The sequence below is a fragment of the Nanorana parkeri genome, unplaced genomic scaffold, assembly GCF_000935625.1.
Source record: "Nanorana parkeri isolate BGI_ZX_2015 unplaced genomic scaffold, ASM93562v1 scaffold959, whole genome shotgun sequence".
NCBI classification, from domain to species: Eukaryota; Metazoa; Chordata; class Amphibia; order Anura; family Dicroglossidae; genus Nanorana; species Nanorana parkeri.
This window is the reverse complement of record NW_017307227.1, coordinates 467,801-473,800: the sequence shown is the minus strand read 5'-3', so window position 1 is coordinate 473,800 and position 6,000 is coordinate 467,801.

Genomic DNA, 6,000 nt, shown 5'->3' with positions numbered 1-6,000 from the left:
GTGGGTATTATATTGGGAGGACAGAAGCTTGGCAATAGAGAGAAATCTACAGAGTAGATTGTTTAATTTGGGAACAAGGTGCTTAATGTGTTGTTTGTAATATAACCAATTATTTGCTCAATTAAATGGTAGCAATGTTGGAGTTTGATCAAAGTTTCGATGAACAGTGATCACTGGGGGAATGGAGGCTGAGGTATATTCTGAGTCATAATAATTAAATGCATTCTAGGTGGTGTGTAGACTGGCAGATATATCAGTCCTGTCCATATACTCCTTAAAAGGTTGTCCAGTATGGGAGAAAATATTAGGAACCACAATCCATGTGGGGTCCTCCTCTTCTCTTCAATCAGTTGTGAACCTTGGACATGCTACACACAGTCCAAAAAACGTCATTGTGATTCACAAGGCCTGTATAGTTCGCCTTGTCCTCTGCCCGTTGCTGCTCCCCTCACCCTTGCATTTGCTGGCAATTTCTGGCTGTCAAAAACAGCTGGGAGTTACAATATATATAACAGCTGCTATCAAAAAAGGACCCCCTGACACAGTGCTTATAAACATTGATTCCAAGCAGCATACATAACATTGTTCCTTTTGCATTTACTCTGTTTAATTAATCTGCAGATAAAAAGGATGGAGTTTGATCTGCATATGATGTCAATTAAAGCAATCCGACAAGGAAAAAAAACGTATTAACCCCTAATTTACCTTAATCAGCCCTAATTAAATGTATTTTCCCCTTTTCCCCTAAGATATTATTTTCCTGCTATTTTTGTTTTGTTTATTGAGATTTTTTTAACTATTAATCACTCGCGCGCCCAGTTATATCCAAGGAGCTCCCGGCCGGCCATGTATACACAGCGGCTGGCCGGGAGGTAGTTAAGATAGCAATGGCCATGACAGAAGATAACATAGTAGCATAAAAGGCCTTATGGACCCGGGGCCTTTAAGAGGCTGGTGCATACTTGGTCGATCCCAGGAGGTGCATCCTAGGACCGCTCGATTGTGTGCGGTATCACATAGCAGCTGCTGCGTGCAGGGCCGCCCTTAGGCCTTTAGGCGCCCTGTGCGAGAAAGCTTTACAGCGCCGCTCAGTGACCACACCCTTCAGTGGCCAAACCCTTTAGTGGCCACACCCCCGTAACCACACCCATTTCCCCCAATATCTGCACCATTTAAAGACTTCTATTTTGTTAAGCCGCAAAGAAACATATTAAAAAGTATGATAAAAATAAAACTTTTATTCAATGTTATTAAACTTGTAGGCACAATATAAGTATTCTTATCCAATAAAACAACAGAAGGTAAACAATAAATGTCAAACTAAAATAGAGTCTATAATAATAAAGTGTCAGGTTGTCATGACGATCCCTTTTTTCAAGTAAGTGCATCTAGAAAAGTAAAAATAGAAAACAGAACACAAAACCCAGACTACTTGTAAAATTAATGAATTACTATATGTCCGAATATAAAAAAAATATATGCAGGCGCATAGTAATTTGTTTGAGAATGTGCGGCCATATTGGCCACCGGCGTGTTCTGTGAATGTGTGCCACCATCATGGAGGCAGGGAGCATGACGTTACATGACGCCATGCATGCGTGGCATCAGGTGACGTCACACGCCGATATTGGCCCCACCATCTTGGTGTATACCTAGATATACACCAAGATGGCGGCGCCCAACACGTGCGGTGTTATATGACGTCATGCGCCCCGCCTCCAGAACACGCCAGTGGCTGAATCCAAAATAGCATAAAAATTTGTTTTGTTTGATTAAACAAATGAAAACTTTTTTAGTTTTCGTTCATTTCATCTGAAATGAATTATGAGTCTTCGCACATGTCTAATAATACGTATGTGTGTGTGGGGAAGGGGGGGCTGTTTTCACTGTTTTAAAATCATTTTTCATTTTTTTCATAATTTTTTATTTGTTTATTATTTATTTATTTTTTACTGTTGGGGGGGCTTTGGGAAATATTAGGTATACTGCCGCGCGTGCGCGATGATGTCATCGCGCACACGCGCGGTGACGTCTCGGCGGGGTGATACTCGGACACCGCTCCGGGTGTCACCCAGCCTCGGGACGCCCCTTGTTTCAGTATTCTGATTCATCCAAAATAAAAAAAATTGTTATTTTCAGATGAGTTAAAGGATTTCTACGAACTAACATTTGTTGCACAAAAGTGATGTTAAGAGGGGGATTTATCAAAACTGGAGCAGACAAAATCTGGAGCAGCTGTGCTTGGCAACCAATCAGCTTCTCTCTCTCATTTTCAAATCTTAACTGAACAATCTTAAAATGAGATGCTGATTGGTTGCCATGGGCAACTGCTCCAGATTTTGTCTGATCCAATTTTGCTAAATTCCCCATTAAATGTTTACTTTTTTTTCTTTTTAACTTTTGACACAATAATAAATAAAAAAACTAGCATGTGTTTCTCCCCTAATTCATACCAGACCCTTTAGGTCTGGTAAGAATTATAGGGGGGACCCCAACACAAAAAAAAAATAAAAATAGCATAGGGTCCTACCTAAAACCCCTTACCAGACCCTTGATCTGAGCAGCAGTCTAGCAGAGCAGGAAAGGGGGGGGGGGCACACTCTCCTACACCATACCAGGCCACATGCCCTCAACTTGGGGAGGGTGCTTTGCCTGCGGGGACCTATGTCAATGAGAAAAAGGTCCTCTTCCACACAACCCTGGACTGGTGGTTGTGGGGGTCTTCAGGCAGGGGGGCTTATAGAAATCTGGTTGCCCCCTTTTATAAAGGGGGCAGCCAGATGCGGCCCCCCCCCTGTGAATGAGTAAGGGAGGGGTAGTTGTTACCCCTTCTCATTCACCAAATACAGTAAAATAGTAAATAAACACACCACACCATAGTACAAGCACCTTTATTAGAAAAAAAAAAAACACAGTTTTTGAGAAGCCTTTAAAAAAAAAAAGGTCCATTGATGTAATCCACAGGTCAATCATGTTGTCCAGCGATGTAGATCCATGTCAATCACGATAGATGATGGCTGCCAACTCACCAAAAGAAAAAATTCCCTACACCTGACACCACAACTGATCCCGGCCATAAAATGACTGCTCTGCTCCCGAATATCAATAAAGGGAAGTCGTGACATCACGGGACTAGTTCCGCCTATTTGTTTACATCCTATTAGGGTTCCGAGAGCTGTCACAGAATGTAAACAAATGGGCAGAACAAGTCCCGTGACGTCACGACTCCGCCCCTTTGTTGACATTCGGGAGCAGAGCAGTCATTTCGCGGCCGCTGTTTGTCAGGAATCAGGAATTCTTTTCTTTCGGCGGCCGTTGTCCATTGTGATTGAAATGATCTACATCACTGAGCAAAGTGATTGACTTGTGGATTACACCGATGGACAGGTTTTTTGTTTTGCTTTTTTTAATAAAAGTCTTGTCAAAAACTGTGGGTTTTTTTAAAATAAAGGACTTTATACTACGGTGTTGTGTTTTTTTTACTATTTTAGTGTATTTGGTGAATGAGTTGGGGGGAAAAACTACCCCTTACTCATTCACAAAGGAGGGGGGGGGGCATTGTGGGGAAGAGGCCCTTGTCCTCATCGACATGGGCACAAGGTGCTGTGCCAGGCTGCTGCTCGGATCATATTATTCCAATTGGACAAAGTCGTAGACATGCATACCATGTCCTCGTGGCGGGCGACGCTGTCTCCAGTCCCTCAACTCTCCATACCGCTCTCTGTTTTTCTCTTCTGCGGCTGTAATGGGAGGAAGTGAGATCAGGGAGAGAGGGAGCAGAGAGGGAGAAATAATCCTACGGCAGCCAGAATGGTTGTGGAGCGCATTCGTCTGGGAAACGAGTCTGGGACCGCCCTTCTCACCTCAACCTTTACTTAATAACAGGTATTTATAAAATGTAATCAAATTAAGTATCAATTGAAAAGGGGTGGGGGGGTTGGTATTGCACATGAAAAACATGCCCCCATAAAAAAATGCCACAGGTAACCTGTGACAGCTTTTGTGGGGGCATATTTTATGTGCAATAGTACATAGTCGTCCAATACAGATGTCACCAGCACTAAGATTTCATGTAAATGCAAAGTCCATTTTATTGATAGTTGTCATTGAAACGACAACCACTTTTGGGGCCGCGCAGGGTCCTTTTCATCAGGCTCAAAATGACATTGCATAAAAGTACCACAACCTTTATATAGACATACTAAAATTTAATTTCTAAGCCTGATGAAGGGGACCCTGCGCGGCCCCGAAAGCGCTTGTCAATTACATCTATCAATAAAAAGTATTGGTATCAGTGCCGATTCCGACTATTTGGGTCAGTACTCATCCAAATGCACCCATACCTAAATCCGATACCGGAACTTCCGGTCAGAGGGAGATCTCCCTCTGACCGGCAGTGCCGGGGGAGCATGGAGCCAGCTTCCTTTCCAATCAGGAAGCCGGGTGGTGGGTTATGAAACACCTCGCAGCTTCCTGATTGGCTAGGAAGCTTGCTTCACATGTTGCTAAGCAGCCTGGCTTCCTCACCAATCAGGAAGCCGGGCAGCATGTCATGACCCGCCTCTCGGCTTCCTGATTGGTTAGGAAGCCAGCTTCACTTGTTCCTATGCAGCCTAGCTTCCTGACCAATCAGGAAGCCGGGTGGTGGGTTATGAAACACCTCGCAGCTTCCTGATTGGCTAGGAAGCCAGCCGTACTTGTTGCTAGGCAGCCTGGCTTCCTAACTAATCAGGAAGATGGGCTGTACGTTATGACTCGCCGCTCGGCTTCCTGATTGGTCAGGAAGCCAAGTAGCTTCTGAAGCCAGTGTTCTTTCTCTAGAACACTGGCTTCACAGGCAATCAGGAAGCCGGACGACGGGTCATGATCCGCTGTCTGACTTCCTGATAATCAGGGCACAGCGCACTGGTACTCGTATTATATACTGAAAAACTGGTATCGGTGCATCCCTAATTTGCACTAACATGGAATCTCGGTGCTGGCGTGCTGGTGACATCTGTATTGGAGTTCTGTTGTGAGCGCACAATCCGCAGTCATTATGAGCACCCGATACTTTTGAGATATTCGGTAAGGAGTGCGGCAAGGTATATGGATACTGCTTTGCATAGCATAGTGGAGACCCGTGGCACACTGGCATCTTATAGCGACATTGTTTATGTACAGATTGTATATCTGGGGACCTGTGGCACACTGACATCTTATGGGGGCATCGTTTATGTACATAATGCATATCTGGGGACCTGTGGCACACTGGCAAGTTGTGATTAACTCCATATGATTTCTGATTAACTCCAATGTTATTTAATCACAAAATATATTCATAGTGCGTACTTGACAAAAAAATTGCCGCGAGGTGCTACAGTGTTCCGGATTGGCTTAAAGGAAAGGTGGCAACCCTACCTGTGTGTGAGATGTGGACATGTGACCAAGCACTTGGTGCAGCGACGCATGGAGTTTCTCAGCTGCCATTGGGATGTGCGGGATCCCTTGTGTGGTTCTGTGCTTTTAAGGAGGCTGGGCTTCCTCCTGACAAACCTGCACCCAATTTGAAATCTTCTGCCCCCATGTGCTCCAAGATGGAGACTCTCATAGTTTAGAGTTAGGACCGCACTATAAGAGGTGCCTTGGCCCTGGCCAATCAGTGCGGCTTTCACATCCTCTGCAGAAGACGTGTATCCAAACCTCTGTTATTATCCTCAGTGGTGAGACAAGTTGTTTTACATGCTGGTTTGTGAGTGTGCCATGATGCCTTTCTACTGTTTTACTGTTCAAAGCCCATTTCGTGTGCACCTTACTTTATAACTGGTGACAAATTGTTGAGTGCGTTTGTCGTTTGTTTTGACTTGGACCAGTTGCAATTGGGAACTACATCAGTCGCTGTGTAAGCAGACATATTGTTTATAGGTGAGACAACAGGCACAAGATTAATTGTGTGGCTTGAGAACAACAAAATAATGCTTTGATAAATCAGAAGTCAGTAAAACAAATAATCACATTCTT